The sequence below is a fragment of the Bufo gargarizans genome, chromosome 3 (assembly GCF_014858855.1).
Source record: "Bufo gargarizans isolate SCDJY-AF-19 chromosome 3, ASM1485885v1, whole genome shotgun sequence".
NCBI classification, from domain to species: Eukaryota; Metazoa; Chordata; class Amphibia; order Anura; family Bufonidae; genus Bufo; species Bufo gargarizans.
Window position 1 is genome coordinate 88,525,978 of NC_058082.1, and position 19,948 is coordinate 88,545,925.

Sequence of the window (19,948 nt, forward strand, 5' to 3'; positions counted from 1 at the left end):
TTATTTTTTCCCCATTTAAAGGGGTTCTGCACTTTTATTTAACTGATGATCTATCCTCTGGATAGATCATCAGCTTCTGATCGGCGGGGGTGTGACACCCGGGACCCCCGCCGATCAGCTGTTTGAGAAGGCAGCGGCGCTCCAGCAGCGCCGCGGCCTTCTCACTGTTTACCGCCGGGCCGCCCGCCCACTGACGTCACGACTTGTATCAACTAGAGTGGGCGCGGCTAAGCTCCATTCAAGTGAACAGAGCTTAGCCGCGCCCACTCTAGTTGATACAAGTCGTGACGTCAGTGGGCGGACGGCCCGGCGGTAAACAGTGAGAAGGCAGCGGCGCTGCTGGAGCGCCGCTGCCTTCTCAAACAGCTGATTGGCGGGGGTCCCGGGTGTCAGACCCCCGCCGATCAGAAGCTGGTGATCTATCCAGAGGATAGATCATCAGTTAAATGAAGGTGCAGAACCCCTTTAATTTACAAAATAGGCATCTGTACACTGGCACAGTGCTGACACGTATGCGGTGTACGGATTCCATTGTAGCGTTAGTTAGTTCTGAACTGGCACACACATCAGTGCTCCTACCTGTTCCTGCCGGGGCTACATGGTGGCATTACAAAAAATGTTGAATGTCTTTTCAGCGACAATTAGTTGTGCGACACATGTCACCATTTAGCTGTATTCTTTTTGTTGTGCAACTTTTTTTGTAATATCAACAGTCTCACAATGCGATATGACGCACCTGCGACAGTAGCCAAGAAATCCATTTCAATGGATCCACAAAAAAACAACGTGTGCTATCCGCATCCGTATGTCCGTTCCGTAGCCCCGCAAAAAAAATATACCAAGTCCTATTCTTGTCCATTTTAGGCATGGTTACAATGGATCCGCAAAAATAATAATAATAATAATATGGATGGCATAGACTTGGAGGGTGGGCAAAGGCAGAGACTGGGGAGGAGTAAAGTGAAAAGAAGGCAGAGCAGTCTGGGCACCTACACACTGAACTCCTCCCCTGGGCACTTGCGAGTGCTCATTTGCATATGAATTAAACTTAGTTTTTCCCGCTTGTGCAAGAACAAAGGTACCGTTACAATCCTGTATAGGCGTGCTACAGAGCCATGTAAGCGCTGTATATGGCCATATGGAGGTGACAGACTCCCTTTAAAGGGAATCTGTTACCTATTTTGACCATATAAAACAGTTTACATAGCAATGTGCAATAAAGTACCTTCTTACCTACATGTGTCTTCTTTCTTTTATTCAACTTTTCGTTCTTAAAAAAGCAATTTTTCTGATATGCAAATGAGGTTCCAAGGTGCCCAGAGGGGCGTTATTACTCTGCTCTAGTGCCCAGTAACACCCCCCTGCAGTGCCCAGCCCGCCCCTCTTCCAAGCCCAGCACGCCTCCTAAGAAATAAATGTCCTCCCACATACTTGCCGAACGGCACCGCCCCCTTCTGATTACGTCATTTAATTTATTCACTTCATCGGGCGTTACTACGTATTCCTCTCTTGGCCTACGGCGCCGCCCCCTCCCCGTTACATCATTTATTTTATTCATTGCATCGGACCTCCCTTCCTCCTCTCGTCCTCCAAAATCCCACGCAGGCACTCACCGATACTGCGCCTGCGCGGGATTTGCCCAGTCACTGCAGGGGGGCGTTACTGGGCACTAGAGCAGAGTAATAACGACCCTCTGGGCACCTTGCCAAAGGCAGGCGGTGACTGGGACAATCCTCCTTAGCGTCCCGTGGGCGTGGTTATGTGCTCCACTGGTATGTAGCCTCCGTTCTGGTCCCTGCATCTGCAGAAGCAGGTGAAGGAGTGGAAGGAGCTAATATTAATTATGGGGAATGGCGAGGGGAGGGAATACTATAGAGATACTCATAGAAATAGGTCCCCCAGAGTATATTTGCAGAAGTGACCCATTTTCCCCAACCTAAAATAGAATGATGAGTTGACAGATAGCTTATCAGTTAGCTATAACAGTGATGCTAACTGGTAGGCAGACTTATAGCTAACTGATAAAGCGCATGGACTGTAGTATTCAGGTTTTGGGTTGCAGTTTGGGCACTCTGTCTGTAAAAGGTTCACCATCACTGCTCTAGCTGGTGTCCGGCCAATTCCCGGCATTGTCTGCCGATACACCCAACACCAAAGGGGTGAGACTAGCCTTAGCAGAATATGGTTAATTGATGGAGCAGCTTTTTACAGAATTTATTATTTTTTTTTTTTTTTAATTACGTTACCCCGTGTGCATTCCATATGTCTGTTTTTCTGTTCTGCAAATAAATAGAACACATCCCATTATTGTCCGCATTACGGACAAGAATAGAACTGTTCTATTAGGGGCCATCTGTTCCGTTCCAGAAAATACAGAATGCACACGGACGTCATCCGCATTTTTTGCATGAGGCCTAAGGGTTGAAAATTAGGGAAGCAAAAAACTGGAGACAAACTCCCTTTAAAAGAGCACTTAAGTAAAAAAAAAAAAAAAGTTTGCATAATGGCTGTGCTTCTTTATACAATCATAACTATGAAGGATCAGTTTTTTTCTGGGTTTCCCTAATGTCTTTCAGCTGCACAGCTAGATGCATTCCATTCAGAAGCAGAGGGTGTGTCTTCCTTCTGTGGAATCAGCCAGCACTATACTGCTGCGACGTCCTTTCCCCTTTTAATAGGTTTTCAGCTCTGGAGCTCACAGAACGGAGGGGGACACCACACTTACAGATACACAGGAGACTCCTATAATTTTCATAAGCCATGTAGAAGCAGTTTTTATCTGGCTCAGTATCCCAGTTAGCTCTGACATCCGCCCACTTCCTCTATGCCTTCCGTTACCAGGGACGGATCTTGCTGGTAGTGGACTGCAAATTAGGCAGAAGGGACACCCCTAGAGGCCGTGTCTACGTTCTTTTTAGGTGCCAGGAATATTTTTTTAAATGACGTTATTTAGAAATGTTCACCATGCTCTATTACTTCTGCCAGATTCCAGGCTGCACCTACGACCAGGCAGCACTGTCTGCGTGATGCCTGTAACTAAAGTCATAAAAATCTGTGGACTGGGTGTTGAATACTTTTGTGCGGCACAGTGTAACAGCATACCGGGGGGCACCAAGTGTCTGGAGTTCGTATATCCATGTCTGTATGGCTTAGCATTGGATACTCCAGTCTCCTTCAAACACACAAATGGGTTACTTTTGTACTATGAAGATGGACCTAAAGAGACTGTCTAAATCCTGCTTTACTCTTCTCAATTGAGCAGGCAACGACCAGGAGAGAAGCAGGCCACTGCAATTACGTGCAGCGATCTCCTCCACAGTATGGGGAGCAGCGATCGCTAATGCCATTGATCGTTCCTCATACAGCACTGTTTACACAGCACGATCTGCTGATGGCAAAAAAATGATTTAGGTGACCGCACAAACGAGCATATTACCCTATGAACAAGCACCTTTACACTGCCAGATAATAGCTAACTAGTGTTCCTACAAATGCTTGTTAGTAATTATGTCCCTGATGCTCAGCCCGTGTAAAGGGCCATAAGACCCTGAAACATAGCCATGGCTGCGTTCATGAACCTTGAAGGTTTTTTTTCCCCAAGGCCTTGTCCTCTGGATAGATCATCAATATCTTATCGGTGGTGGCCCGACACCCAGGACCCCTGCCAATCAGCTGTTTGAGAAGGCAGAGGCACTTGCAGTAGCATGGCAGCCTTCTCTTAGTCTTCCCTAGGCCAGTGACGGCACGTTCATCTTTCACATGGCCTAGGCAGAGCTCAGCCCCATTGAGGTGAATGGGGATGAGCTGCGATACCAAGCACAGCCACTCTACAATGGACGGCGCTGTGCTTGGTGAGTAAGGGGAAGGCCGTGGTGCTGACAGGAGGGCTGGTGCCTTCTCAAACAGCAGATCGGCAGGGGTCCCAGGTGTCAAACCCCACTGATCAGATACTGATGACCTATCCAGAGGATAGCTCAGTTCTAAAGTGTCGAAAACCCCTTTTAACATAAGAAACTGAGCTCTTACAATCCTCGTACACTGCTGCAGAATCTATGTTGGCCACCAATTACCATTCTGTAAATGCATACGTAGTCTAAGACAGGGCTGAGCAAACCCTGGTCTCCATGGAGACTAGAGAAATCAGCCCTTGCAAGACAGTCTCCCTCTGAGACCTAGGCGCAATCAGCTGCTGGGTGCTTCCATCCACTGTCACATGAAAGCATCAGGCACCATCTGTTCTGGCAGAGGTAGTCACCGAGTTGTCCTTCCAGGTAGAAGGAGCAAACATTGCGGACTAATGTGTCTTACTCCTGTAGGTGAGCCTTATGTGAGATTGTTACAGAAAGCCTTTTATATCAGCCAGGAATACAAGCACATGTACAGAGGTTGCAATAACACCTGTACAAGCGTCATAGACGCCTGTTCCGTCAATTTTACTCCCTGGAAAAAGTCTAAGGCGCACCAATACACCTTAGACTTTTCCCTGCTTTTCATCTGCGTAAGACACGCAGTGAACGAAACAGGCAGCGCAGCGATGCTGCCTGAAGTAACCAATAGCAAAGCTCCAGACAGCAAGGAGCTTTACCATTGGTTAGTTTGGGCAGGCGCAGGAGCAATATAGGTCCTGCCTCGGGGAAGCCGGAGGGCTGGCTCCTGGGGGATGTTTGAATATGGAGTGCCGGGTGCGCTGCACAAGTACCCTGGCGGCGGTGGAGCTAAAGACTGGGCCCAGACATGAAGATGGACGCAGAAGAAGGTGACAGCAGCGTGTAACTTAATGTGTGTGATCATCTCACACACACATACATCACACACTGAACCACATACATCAATTACACACATCAATCACACACTGAACCACATACAGACTATTATAGCCAAGTGGTAAAGTACAGGGAAGATCCGCCATATTAGACTGGACTTTATAACTTTGCTTGATGTTATTAGACCAGTAATGGTCCCTACATAAAACCCCCCCTTCTTAGGCCCCATTTACATCACCACTATTTATTTCTGCTGTTCTGCTCAGAACGAAAATAATGAAAGTGCTGGATCGGGCACGCAAGTCTGGGTTTTTGTCATACGATCAACATACACAACAGATGCCATACTGGGACATACATCACCATGAAGTTCCATAGTTAAAAAAAAAAAAAAAAAAAACACAACATGTACTTGTCAGGATGGGAAAGTGTAGTGTACTATGTTTTTCCTTCCTGCAAAGTCCAGCAAAAAAAATGTAGGCTAAATTTTTTTTTATACAATGGAATTCTATGGTGACAGAAGCCACAGTATGGCGTCTGTTAATGTATATATACTTTTTTGTGTGTACATTAAAGGGGTTGTCTCATCATGGACAACGGAGGCATATCGCTAGGATATGCCCCGATTGTCTTATAGGTGCGGGTACCACACCTATATTGAGAACAGAGCCCCGCAAGTGAAGCACCGCTGGCTCGGCTATTTCCGTCAGCCCCATAGAAATGAATAGGAGCGGGGGGCTGCGCATGTGCGGTACTCTCCCATTCACTTCTATGGGCAGCCGGCTTGGTGGTGGCTGGACCGGAGTCCTCCAGCCACCTTGCAGGGCTCCATTCTCGATATACAGTGGGGATATAAAAAAAAAGTCTACACACAAAGATAAATCATTTCAGAACTTTTTGCACCATTAATGTGACCTATAAACTGTACCACTCCATTGAAAACTGAAATCTTTTAGATGGAGAGAACAAAAAAATAAAATAAAATAAAAGTGGTTGCATAAGTGTGCACACCCTGTTATAACTGGGGATGTAGCTGTGTTCAGAATTAAACAATCCCATTCAAAATCCTGTTAAATAGGAGTCAGCATACACATGCCATCATTTAAAGTGCCTCTGATTAACCCCAGATAAAGTTCAGCTGCTCTAGTTGGTCTTTCCTGAAATGTTCTTAGTCGCATCCCACAGCAAAAGCCATGGTCCACAGAGAGCTTCCAAAGCATCAGAGGGATCTCATTGTTAAAAGGTATCAGTCAGGAGAAGGGTACAAAAGAATTTCCAAGGCATTAAATATACCATGGAACACAAAGACATCATCAAGTAGAGAAAATATAGCACAACAGTGACATCACCAAGAACTGGACGTTCCTCCAAAATAGATGAAAAGACAAGAAGAAACCTGGTCTGGGGGGCTACCAAGAGGCCTACAGCAACATTAAAGGAGCTGCAGGAATATCTGGCAAGTACTGGCTGTGTGGTACATGTGACAGCAATCTCCTGTATTCTTCATATGTCTGGGCTATGGGGTAGAGTGGCAAGACAAAAGCAGTTTCTTACGAAGAAAAACATCCAAGTCAAGCTACATTTTGCAAAAACACATCTGAAGCCTCCCAAAAGCATGTGGGAAAAGGTGTTATGGTCGGATGAGACCAAGGTTGAACTTTTTGGCCATAATTCCAAAAGATATGTTTGGCGCAAAAACAACCCTGCACATCACCAAAAGAACACCATACCCACAGTGAAGCATGGTGGGGGCAGCATCATGCCAAGGGGCTGTTTGTCTTCAGCTGTAACTGGGGCCTTAGTTAAGCTAGAGGGAATTATGAACAGTTCCAAATACCAGTCAATATTGGCACAAAACCTTCAGGCTTCTGCTAGAAAGCTGAACACGAAGAGGAACTTCATCTTGCAGCATGACAACGACCCAAAGCAACAAAGGAATGGCTTCACCAGAAGATGATTCAAGTTTTGGAATGGCCCAGCCAGAGCCCAGACCTGAATCCGATTGAAAATCTGTGGGGGGGGATCTGAAGAGGGCTGTGCCCAGGAGATGCCCTCGCAATCCGACAGATTTGGAGTGTTTTTGCAAAGAAGAGTGGGCAAGTCTTGCCAAGTCAAAATGTGCCATGCTTATAGACTCATACCCAAAAAGACTGAGTGCTATAATAAAATCAAAAGGGGCTTCAACAAAGTATTTGTTTAAGGGTGTGCACACTTATGCAACCATATTTTATATTTTTTTTCCCTCCACCTAAAAGATTTCAGTTTGTTTTTCAATTGAGTTGTAGTTTATAGGTCACATTAAAAGGTGTAAAAAGTTTTGAAATGATTTATCTTTGTCTTTTTTTTACATCACAGAAACCTGACATTTTAACAGGGGTGTGTATACTTTATATCCACTGTAGGTGCGGGTCCCTGCGGTGGGACCCGCACCTATAAGACAGTGGGGCATATCCTAGCGATATGCCCCCCATTATCCATGATGAGACATCCCTTTAAAAATATAGCAAAAATGTAATGTGAACCCGGCCTAACTGACGGAAGAAGCTGAACAGACAACACTTACTATGATTGAGTCCGTTCAGTTTCCATTCACGAGCCTGTCTTTATACCAGACCAAAAAAAGTGCTGCATACAAGGCTTTTTTCATCCGCAACAAAGCCTCCGCTGCAGATGTGAGCAAGTGTAATATCACAGAGAAAAATGACTTCATATAAAACTAAACTTTTACTTATAGATCTTAAAATACCACACCATACAAATAGAACATATATGAACTGTGCCAGGTAAATAGGCAAAGTCTCACTTTGGATGTGACCATGGTAATACCATCCAAATGAATAAAGATGCAACGACTTACAGTTTGGAGACCGAGGCCTGGGATAATGGATATCAAGAGGTGAAGTCAGGACAGGAGGGGGGGGGGAGAATCCCTGAACACTACCCCTACTTACAGGCGGAGCACCCACCCCGAAAAGGGCGAACCTACCTCTCGATGGCCAAGCCCTCACCTACTGTGACCCTGCTGGTCAAATTGACAGATTCCTGTCCCGACACGTTTCCGTAGAGTCCGTAGAACTGGTTCATCAGGGGACCACAGATGAATAATCAGATAATCAAAAGCAATTAATCTTGATAGTTGCATAGATAAAGGCATCCTGGTATGATAAGGTGCTATACAGGTCCTTCTAACAAAATTTGCATATTGTGATAAAGTTCATTATTTTCTGTAATGTACTGATAAACATTAGACTTTCATATATTTTAGATTCATTACACACAACTGAAGTAGTTCAAGCCTTTTATTGTTTTAATATTGATGATTTTGGCATACAGCTCATGAAAACCCAAAATTCCTATCTAAAAAAATTTGCATATTTCACCCGACCAATAAAAGATAAGTGTTTTTAATACAAAAAAAAGTCAACCTTCAAATAATTATGTTCAGTTATGCACTCAATACTTGGTCGGGAATCCTTTTGCAGAAATGACTGCTTCAATGCGGCGTGGCATGGAGGCAATCAGCCTGTGGCACTGCTGAGGTGTTATGGAGGCCCAGGATGCTTCGATAGCGGCCTTAAGCTCATCCAGAGTGTTGGGTCTCGCGTCTCTCAACTTTCTCTTCCCAATATCCCACAGATTCTCTATGGGGTTCAGGTCAGGAGAGTTGGCAGGCCAATTGAGCACAGTAATACCATGGTCAGTAAACCATTTACCAGTGGTTTTGGCACTGTGAGCAGGTGCCAGGTCGTGCTGAAAAATGAAATCTTCATCTCCATAAAGCTTTTCATCAGATGGAAGCATGAAGTGCTCCAAAATCTCCTGATAGCTAGCTGCATTGACGCTGCCCTTGATAAAACACAGTGGACCAACACCAGCAGCTGACATGGCACCCCAGACCATCACTGACTGTGGGTACTTGACACTGGACTTCAGGCATTTTGGCATTTCCCTCTCCCCAGTCTTCCTCCAGACTCTGGCACCTTGATTTCGAATGACATGCAACAGTCCAGTGCTGCTTCTCTGTAGCCCAGGTCAGGCGCTTCTGCCGCTGTTTCTGGTTCAAAAGTGGCTTGACCTGGGGAATGCGGCACCTGTAGCCCATTTCCTGCACACGCCTGTACACTGTGGCTCTGGATGTTTCTACTCCAGACTCAGTCCACTGCTTCCGCAGGTCCCCCAAGGTCTGGAATCGGTCCTTCTCCACAATCTTCCTCAGGGTCCGGTCACCTCTTCTCGTTGTGCAGCGTTTTCTGCCACACTTTTTCCTTCCCAGAGACTTCCCACTGAGGTGCCTTGATACAGCACTCTGGGAACAGCCTATTCGTTCAGAAATTTCTTTCTGTGTCTTACCCTCTTGCTTGAGGGTGTTAATGATGGCCTTCTGGACAGCAGTCAGGTCGGCAGTCTTACCCATGATTGCGGTTTTGAGTAATGAACCAGGCTGGGAGTTTTTAAAAGCCTCAGGAATCTTTTGCAGGTGTTTAGAGTTAATTACCGTATTTATCGGTGTATAACACGCACTTTTTCCCCCTGAAAATAGGGGGCAGGCGGCGCATGACCGAGGGAGCTGGGGCAGGCGGCGCATGACCGAGGGAGCTGGGGCAGGCGGCGCATGACCGAGGGAGCTGGGGCAGGCGGCGCATGACCGAGGGAGCTGGGGCAGGCGGCGCATGACCGAGGGAGCTGGGGCAGGCGGCGCATGACCGAGGGAGCTGGGGCAGGCGGCGCATGACCGAGGGAGCTGGGGCAGGCGGGCGCATGACCGAGGGAGCTGGGGCAGGCGGCGCATGACCGAGGGAGCTGGGGCAGGCGGCGCATGACCGAGGGAGCTGGGGCAGGCGGCGCATGACCGAGGGAGCTGGGGCAGGCGGCGCATGACCGAGGGAGCTGGGGCAGGCGGCGCATGACCGAGGGAGCTGGGGCAGGCGGCGCATGACCGAGGGAGCTGGGGCAGGCGGCGCATGACCGAGGGAGCTGGGGCAGGCGGCGCATGACCGAGGGAGCTGGGGCAGGCGGCGCATGACCGAGGGAGCTGGGGCAGGCGGCGCATGACCGAGGGAGCTGGGGCAGGCGGCGCATGACCGAGGGAGCTGGGGCAGGCGGCGCATGACCGAGGGAGCTGGGGCAGGCGGCGCATGACCGAGGGAGCTGGGGCAGGCGGCGCATGACCGAGGGAGCTGGGGCAGGCGGCGCATGACCGAGGGAGCTGGGGCAGGCGGCGCATGACCGAGGGAGCTGGGGCAGGCGGCGCATGACGAGGGAGCTGGGGCAGGCGGCGCATGACCGAGGGAGCTGGGGCAGGCGGCGCATGACCGAGGGAGCTGGGGCAGGCGGCGCATGACCGAGGGAGCTGGGGCAGGCGGCGCATGACCGAGGGAGCTGGGGCAGGCGGCGCATGACCGAGGGAGCTGCCGGTCTGCGCCGTCTTAATGTTATACCTCCGGTACTACAGTAAGTACCGTACAGCGCGTCTACAATTAGATATAGAGATCAGATTGAATGTTTAACAGTTGCGGGGCCCGGTGTATTAGAGTAGAGTCACTGCACCGGGCCCCGCCATGAGTGTCCCCGCCTCCTCTCTCCACACTGATCCATCTGATGGGGGATCTGTAGATGACACTTATGGGGATCTGTGGATGACATAAGTGTCATCCACAGAGCCCCATAAGTGTCATCCTTTTACATTATTTACCTTATAAGTGGTAATAATATTAATAAAAAAAAGTTCTGAGCTACCCTTATTTTGCTTCAAAGTTCTTTATTTGAAATTTAAATTTTTTTCCTGAAATTTCCCTCTTAAAATGAAGGTGCGTGTTATACGCCGATAAATACGGTAGTTGATTCAGATGATTAGGTTAATAGCTCGTTTAGAGAACCTTTTCATGATATGCTAATTTTTTTAGATAGGAATTTTGGGTTTTCATGAGCTGTATGCCTAAATCATCAATATTAAAACAATAAAAGGCTTGAACTACTTCAGTTGGTGTGTAATGAATCTAAAATATATGAAAGTCTAATGTTTATCAGTACATTACAGAAAATAATGAACTTTATCACAATATGCAAATTTTTTGAGAAGGACCTGTATATTATGTATTTGAATTACTGCAAATTTCGTACTCCTCGGGTAAAAATACTCCTCAAAAATGGGCAGGAGTATTTTTACTCTTCTGGAAAAAATGTAGTGCGACCTCTGCACATGCGCCCTCTACTGGTTAGAAGCTACATCAGAGAGCAGGAAGGGGCAGTAGGGCAAGGACCATTAATTCTCTATGGGGCAGGAATGGATGTAGACAGCACACAGTGTGTAGTCCGCATCTGCATTTCCGGAGCGCGGTGATCGGAACCCGGTGCCCCCCATGTCGGCGATCGCAGAAAACCGCAGGTCAATTCAGACCTGCGGTTTTCTGCATTTCCGGGTTATAACCCGGAACAGGATGGTGATGGTGGTGTGATTTCACCCCACCAATCACCATTCAGCGATCCTGAGTGGTGATTGTGACATCACCTCTCAGGATCGCCTCTGATTGGTCTGTGGGCGGGCCGGCGGCAGATTCAAATGATGCAAGCGCTCCTCTCCTCCTTTTGTGTTACGGAGCTGCCTGCACGTGTCGTCCATCGGTGCCAGCGTCACCCCATCTGTGCCCCAGCACCCCCTATCTGAACTTCACGTACATAGGGAAAGTTTGGGTTAGGCAGGGGAAAAAAAAGGGAAAGTTAGTTGCATTAGCTTTGATTGCATCACCCTAAGTTAGGGTGTCTGGGGTTCACAGCTGTGTGATCCTAGACCCCCAGGGGTGCTGCCGCTTGTCCCCTCCCCCCCCCCCCCCCCACACTTTTTTGGGGTGCAGGATTTTTTATTTTTTTTGTGTGTACGCTGACTGTGGCCGGAACTCTTAGTGTCCGGCCACTGTTAGCGAAACGCACACCCCACCGCTGATCAACTTCGGACGGTTGATCAGCGGTTTTGAAAAAAAGAAAATTCTCATTTTTTGCCCTTTTTTAGTTAGTTTTTTTTTCCTGTTAGTTTTAGGGTTAAAGGGGTTCTGCACTTTCATTTAACTGATGATCTATCCTCTGGATAGATCATCAGCTTCTGATCGGCGGGGGTCCGACACCCGGGACCCCCGCCGATCAGCTGTTTGATAAGGCAGCGGTGCTCCAGCAGCGCCACAGCCTTCTCACTGTTTACCGCCGGGCCGCCCGCTGACGTCACGACTTGTATCAACTAGAGTGGGCGCGGCTAAGCTCTGTTCACTTGAATGGAGCTTAGCCGCGCCCACTCTAGTTGATACAAGTCGTGACGTCAGTGGGCGGGCGGCCCGGCGGTAAACAGTGAGAAGGCCGCGGCGCTGCTGGAGCACCGCTGCCTTCTCAAACAGCTGATCGGCGGGGGTCCAGGGTGTCGGACCCCCGCCGATCAGAAGCTGATGATCTATCCAGAGGATAGATCATCAGTTAAATGAAAGTGCAGAACCCCTTTAAGTCCGCGAACACCCGTAACCACACACAAGATTTACACACACTCCCCTATGGCCCGCCGGACGTTGTCGGCCGAGGAGGCATAGGCCCAGCTTGCCTCCGACTCAGAGTCCCAGTGAGGACGAGGATGACCCCACATTCCTGTTGTCATCGGCGTCCTCCTCATCATCATCTATCGATGATTATGAGCCCCCTAGGCGGCGGAGACGCCGCCAGGCGGAGCATGGGGACCGCCATGTTAGGGACCCTGTGGCCCAGCCTAGTACGAGCAGCTCTGGGACTCGTACTGGTTTCCCGGCCCACCAGTTAAATCCACCGGAGCACCCTGCCGGTGAACTAGTCTGGTGTAGCCCAGAGCGATACGAGCCTGTGATTCCTGATTTTGTAGGCCAATCAGGAATCCAGATTTCCACAGTGGGCTTCACTGAATATGACTGTCATTTTTTCAGTGACCCACTGGTAAATCTGTTGGTGGAGCAGACGAACCTGTACGCCCAACAGTTCGTTGCTCAACACCCGGGCTCCTTTTTGGCCAGGCCCGGTGGCTGGAAGCCGGTCAGTGCAGCGGAAATGAGGACATTTTGGGGCCTCGTGCTGCATATGGGCCTGGTCAAGAAACCCAGTGTCAGCCTTTACTGGAGTGGGGATACCTATACCAGACCCCACTTTACAGTACGGCCATGACACGCTCCCGGTTTAAGGCCATCCGGAAAGGTCTGCATTATTCCGATAAAGCAGTTTTTTTTAGGGGTATTACTATGTATTAGAGAAGTAGAGAAACAAACTTTGAAATTTGCTAATTTTTCCAAATTTTTTGTAAATTAGGTATTTTTTGTGCAAAAAAAATATTTTTTTACTTCATTTTACCAGTGTCATGAAGTACAATATGTGCCGAAAAAAATATTTCAGAATGGCCTGGATAAGTCAAAGTGTTTTAAAGTTATCAGCACTTAAAGTGACACTGGTCAGATTTGCAAAAAATGGCCTGGTCCTTAAAGGGTTTCTACCACATCGTTTTGACAAATTTAGCTGTCAGACACTAGCGATCCGCTAGTGCAGTGGTGGGCAAACTTATTAGTAAAATGAGCCAAATATCGACAAAACAGCGATTTTTTTTTTTTTTTAGAGCCAAATTTTTTAAACTTCAAGTATATAGGAAGGTACATTGTTATTTACTTCATAAGGGTATTCCTAACCATCTGAACATACCTTTCTCAATCCTTGACTCTACATCTTTCACTCCACAACGTTTCACCCTATAAGACGCACGTAGGTTTCAGAGGACAGTATGGAAAAAAAAAATTTTCATTACGCCTCAGGTCAGACCACTAATCAGAACCCCAATGTTAATAAGACCTCCCTGAGATCAGACGTCAGCTCAGACCCCAAAGTAAATGACCCCCTCAATCAGCCCCATGCCTCTCATCATCCCCATTATCATCCATGATGCCTCTCATATCTCCCATTATGATTCTCATCACTCCATTGCCTCAGATCAGCCCCAAGTTTCATAAAATAAAAAAGCACTTACCTCTCCGGCTCCTGGATGCCGCTGCTCCTCACCACCTGCGCTCTGTGTTCCTCCTGCTGTCGGCTGTGCTGTGAACTGGCGTGCACAGCGTGACGCCACAGAGCACCTCACACTCTGCGCAGCCCTGCACAGCCTACAACCGAGGACCAGAAAGCGGTGAGAACAGAGCCATCACCACTTCCTGGTCTTCACCCTCCTGCCTATTTTGCTACGGGCAACGAAAATGCTATCGCACTGTACATGTGGGCCCGCACCTGGAAGAGCCAATATCATGGGGCTAAAGAGCCGCATGTGGCTCTAGAGCCGCAGTTTGCTGACTACTGCGCTAGTGTCTGCTCTACCAAACAATGCTATTATAATAGCTTTTTGTGCAGCAGTTTCCATAAAAAAAACGAACTTTAATTTATATGCTAATGAGCCTTTAGGTGCTATGCGGGCGTCTTTTCAGCACCTAGAGGCTCGGTCTACCTTCACAAAATGCCGCCCAGCGCGTCCCTCCAGCCCGCCCATCTCCTCTGGAATGCGATCCTACCTCTGAGTCAGCGGACTAATTCTCGCGCCTGCGCTGTGCGCGTCTGTCTTCGGCGCAGTGAATGTCTGACCGTTCCCTGCACAGACATCTCCACTGCACCTGCGCCGATGCCAGAGATGTCTGTGCAGGCAGCGGTCAGACATTCACTGCGCCTGCGCCAAAGACAGACACGCACGAGAATTCGTTCGCTGACTCAGAGGTAGGATTGCATTCCAGAGGAGATGGGCGGGCTGGAGGGACGCGCTGGGCGGCATTTTGTGAAGGTAGACCGAGCCTCTAGGTGCTGAAAAGACGCCCCCATAGAACCTAGAGGCTCATTAGCATATCAATAAAAGTTTATTTTTTTAATGGAAACGGCTGCACAAAAAGCTATTATAATAGCATTGTTTGGTAGAGCAGACACTAGCGGATCGCTAGTGTCTGACAGCTAAATTTGTCAAAACGATGTGGTAGAAACCCTTTAACCACTTCAGCCCCGCTAGGTGAAACCCCCTTCATGACCAGAGCACTTTTTACACTTCTGCACTACACTACTTTCACCGTTTATTGCTCGGTCATGCAACTTACCACCCAAATGAATTTTACCTCCTTTTCTTCTCACTAATGGAGCTTTCATTTGGTGGTATTTTATTGCTGCTGACATTTTTACTTTTTTTTGTTATTAATCAAAATGTAACGATTTTTTTGCAAAAAAATGACATTTTTCACTTTCAGCTGTAAAATTTTGCAAAAAAAACGACATCCATATATAAATTTTTCGCCAAATTTATTGTTCTACATGTCTTTGATAAAAAAAAAATGTTTGGGCAAAAAAAAAATGGTTTGGGTAAAAGTTATAGCGTTTACACACTATGGTACAAAAATGTGAATTTCCGCTTTTTGAAGCAGCTCTGACTTTCTGAGCACCTGTCATGTTTCCTGAGGTTCTACAATGCCCAGACAGTAGAAAAACCCCACAAATGACCCCATTTCGGAAAGTAGACACCCTAAGGTATTCGCTGATGGGCATAGTGAGTTCATAGAACTTTTTATTTTTTGTCACAAGTTAGCGGAAAATGATGATGATTTTATTTATTTATTTTTTTCTTACAAAGTCTCATATTCCACTAACTTGCGACAAAAAATAAAGAATTCTAGGAACTCGCCGTGCCCCTCACAGAATACCTTGGGGTGTCTTCTTTCCAAAATGGGGTTACTTGTGGCGTAGTTATACTGCCCTGGCAATTTAGGGGCCCATATGTGTGAGAAGTACTTTGCAATCAAAATCTGTAAAAAAAATGACCGGTGAAATCCGAAAAGGTGCACTTTGGAATATGTGCCCCTTTGCCCACCTTGGCATCAAAAAAGTGTCACACATGTGGTATCGCCGTACTCAGGAGAAGTTGGGGAATGTGTTTTGGGGTGTCATTTTACATATACCCATGCTGGGTGAGAGAAATATCTTGGCAAAAGACAACTTTTCCCATTTTTTTTATACAAAGTTGGCATTTGACCAAGATATTTTTCTCACCCAGCATGGGTATATGTAAAATGACACCCCAAAACACATTGCCCAACTTCTCCTGAGTACGGCGATACCAGATGTGTCACACTTTTTTGCAGCCTAGATGCGCAAAGGGGCCCAAATTCCTTTTAGGAGGGCATTTTTAGACATTTGGATCCCAGACTTCTTCTCACACTTTCGGGCCCCTAAAAAGCCAGGGCAGTATAAATACCCCACATGTGACCCCACTTTGGAAAGAAGACACCCCAAGGTATTCAATGAGGGGCATGGCGAGTTCCTAGAATTTTTTTTTTTTGCATAAGTTAGCGGATATTGATTTTTTTTTTGTTTTTTTCTCACAAAGTCTCACTTTCCGCTAACTTAGGACAAAAATTTCAATCTTTCATGGACTCAATATGCCCCTCACGGAATACCTTGGGGTGTCTTCTTTCCGAAATGCGGTCACATGTGGGGTATTTATACTGCCCTGGCTTTTTAGGGGCCCTAAAGCGTGAGAAGAAGTCTGGAATATAAATGTCTAAAAATGTTTACGCATTTGGATTCCGTGAGGGGTATGGTGCGTCCATGTGAGATTTTATTTTTTGGACACAAGTTAGTAGAATATGAGACTTAGTAAGAAAAAACAAAAACAAACAAAAAATTTCCGCTAACTTGTGCCAAAAAAAATGTCTGAATGGAGCCTTACCAGGGGGGGGGGGTGATCAATGACAGGGGGGTGATCAATGACAGGGGGGTGATCACCCATATAGACTCCCTGATCACCCCCCTGTCATTGATCACCCCCCCTGTAAGGCTCCATTCAGACATCCGCATGATTTTTTACGGATCCATGGATACATGGATCGGATCCGCAAAACGCATGCGGACGTCTGAATGGAGCCTTACAGGGGGGTTATCATTGACAGGGGGTGATCAGGGTAATCACCCCCCTGTCACTGATCACCCCCCCTGTAAGGCTCCATTCAGACATCCGCATGATTTTTTACGGATCCATGGATAGGATCCACAAAACGCATGCGGACGTCTGAATGGAGCCTTACAGGGGGGTGATCAGGGAGTGTATATGGGTGATCACCCGCCTGTCATTGATCACCCCCTGTAAGGCTCCATTCAGACGTCCGCATGTGTTTTGCGGATCCGATCCATGTATCCATGGATCCGTAAAAATCATGCGGACGTCTGAATGGAGCCTTACAGGGGAGTGATCAATGACAGGGGGGTGATCAATGACAGGGGGTGATCAGGGAGTGTATATGGGTGATCACCCGCCTGTCATTGATCACCCCCCTGTAAGGCTCCATTCAGACGTCCGTATGCTTTTTGCGGATCCGATCCATGTATCCGTGGATCCGAAAAAATCATACGGACGTCTGAACGGAGCCTGACAGGGGGGGTGATCAATGACAGGGGGGTGATCAATGACAGGGGGCTGATCAGGGAGTTTATATGGGGTGATCATGGGTGATCAGGGGTTTATAAGGGGTTAATAAGTGACGGGGGGGGGGGGGGGGGTGTAGTGTAGTGTGGTGTTTGGTGCTACTGTACTGACCTACCTGAGTCCTCTGGTGGTCGATCCTAACAAAAGGGACCACCAGAGGACCAGGTAGGAGGTATATTAGACGCTGTTATGAAAACAGCGTCTAATATACCTGTTAGGGGTTAAAAAATTCGGATCTCCAGCCTGCCAGCAAGCGATCGCCGCTGGCAGGCTGGAGATCCACTCGCTTACCTTCCGTTCCTGTGAGCGCGCGCGCCTGTGTGCGCGCGTTCACAGGAAATCTCGGCTCTCGCGGGAGGACGCGTATATGCGTCCACCCAGAAGAGCAGGACCGCCGGCAGGACGCAATCCTGCGTACGGCGGTCCTGAGGTAGTTAAGGTGAAATAAGGCCGTGTCCATATGGGGTTAAGTGTACACGCCCGCCCGCCCCCCCAAAAAAAATTTTTTCACAGGCTTTCAAATTTCATATTTATTATCCATTACTATTTATTATCCTTCAAAGTCTCCTTCTGTTATTCATTAGTATCCCCACAGTCCTTGCACCCTGATGTACTCACTCATAGGGGTTGTCTCACTTCAGCAAAAGGCATTTATCATGTAGAGAAAGTTAATACAAGGAACTTACTAGTGTATTGTATATATCAAGGGAAGAAAAACAGAACTGTGACGTCACAGAGCTGGAGCGCCGAAATCTTGCGATGAGCGAGCTAGCGCATGCGCAGTGTCGGCATCATGTTCATTCCCCGTGCTGGCATCAGCACAGGGAACGAACTACGCATGCGCTAGCTCGCGCATCGCGAGATTTCGGCGTTCCAGCTCTGTGACAACAGCCAGCAAGGAGGAGATTCGGAGGGAGCGGGGCGGTGCTGGGCTCCTTTCCTCTTGACTCATATCAGGTCATTTGCATATCAATCAAAACGGTTTTTTAACACAATAAAAGCGCAGAGAGCTATGGGACCTGGGTACTGCAGATGTGCTAGTGGCCATCTAGCAGCCCATGTCCCCAGCTCTATGCGCAAAATCATGGTGACAGGTTCCCTTTAATGTACATTTTGATCAAAAGGCATAAGCCCACTCACCGCGCAAAGGTCGCTTCTTTAAGTGGGACCTACTCTGACAAAAGGGCGCAGCACACTGCTGTGACAAAGCGTTGCCATTGTCAGACAGCTGGTTGATGTTTAAAGGGAACCTGTCACCGGGATTTTGTGTATAGAGCTGAGGACATGGGTTGCTAGATGGCCGCTAGCACATCCGCAATACCCAGTCCCCATAGCTCTGTGTGCTTTTATTGTGTAAAAACAAACGATTTGATACATATGCAAATTAACCTGAGATGAGTCCTGTAGGTGAGATGAGTCAGGGACAGGACTCCTCAGGTTAATTTGCATATGTATCAAATTGTTTTTTTTACACAATAAAAGCACACAGAGCTATGGGGACTGGGAATTGTGAATGTTCTAGTGGCCACCTAGCAACCAATGTCCTCAGCTCTATACACAAAATCCCGGTGACAGGTTTCCTTTAACTCCTGGGTCCCGCCGCCTACTTGGGCAGTGCAGATTATTTCCCCGCAGTGTGCTGTGCCTTTTGTCAGAGTAGGTCCCACTCAAAGAGGCGACCTTTGCGCGGTGAGTGGGTTTACGCCTTATGAACAAAATGAGGGGGGGAATGTACACTTTAATATGGCGCTGAGAATAAAGTTTAATTAGATCGAAGCATAGCATTTTGGATGTGCGATCCAGTTCTGTTTTTCCTCCCCTTGTTATATTACGGTACTAATGTATTGTGATTGGCCATATTTGCTGGCTTGATTCATATTTCCGTCTCTTTATACACTTCTTGATTCCATGGTTACAACCACCCTGCAATCCAGCAGTGGTGGCGGTGCTTGGACACTAAAGGCAAAAGCTGTGGCCTGTCTGGTGGCCAGGACCGCGGGAGTGTGCATAGACTAGTGCTTTTTCCTGTAGTCTGCAAGCACGGCCACCACTGATTGATTGCAGGGTGGTCGTAATAATGGAAACGAGTAGTGTAAAAAAGGGAGGGAAAAATGAATCAAGCAAAGGAGGCAATATGGAGAAATCACAATATATTAGTAAGTGGCTTGTATTAACTTTTTCTACATCAAATCCTCTGGATAGGTCATCAGTATCTGATCGGTGGGGTTCTGCCACCCAGGACTCCCACCGATCAGCTGTTTGAGAAGGCAATGGCGCTCCTGTAAACACCGGGGCCTTCTCACAGCTTTACCTAGGTCATGTGACAGCACATTCATCGGTCACATGGCCTCCTATCCCCTATCCAGTGAATAGGAGACAACTAAGTGATCAGTGAGGGTCTGACTGCTAGAACCCCTACCGATCCTAAGAACAGGAGTTATCCAACCCCATCCTGATGGGGTGGCAGGTCAGGCGCGTGCCCGGCTGCTTCATTCATTCTCTAGGGCAGTTGTGGCGAACCTATGGCACTGGTGCCAGAGGTGGCACTCAGAGCCCTGTCTGTGAGCACCCGCACCCTGGAAAAAGTCTAAGGCATACCAATATGCCTTAGACTTTACCCGCCATTCATCAGCGCAGGGCGCACTATGTACAGCACAAGCAGCGCACTAAATGTAGGCAGGCTATTGTAAATAAATGA

At 47.7% G+C, this 19,948-nt stretch overlaps 1 protein-coding gene across 1 annotated transcript in view; it reads right to left on the minus strand.

Annotated features, from left to right (window-relative positions):
• The window catches only part of ZMYM2 (zinc finger MYM-type containing 2), an 89,765-nt gene that overhangs the window by 56,347 nt on the left and 13,470 nt on the right, over window positions 1–19,948 (minus strand). The gene's annotated exons all lie outside the window — the stretch shown is intronic.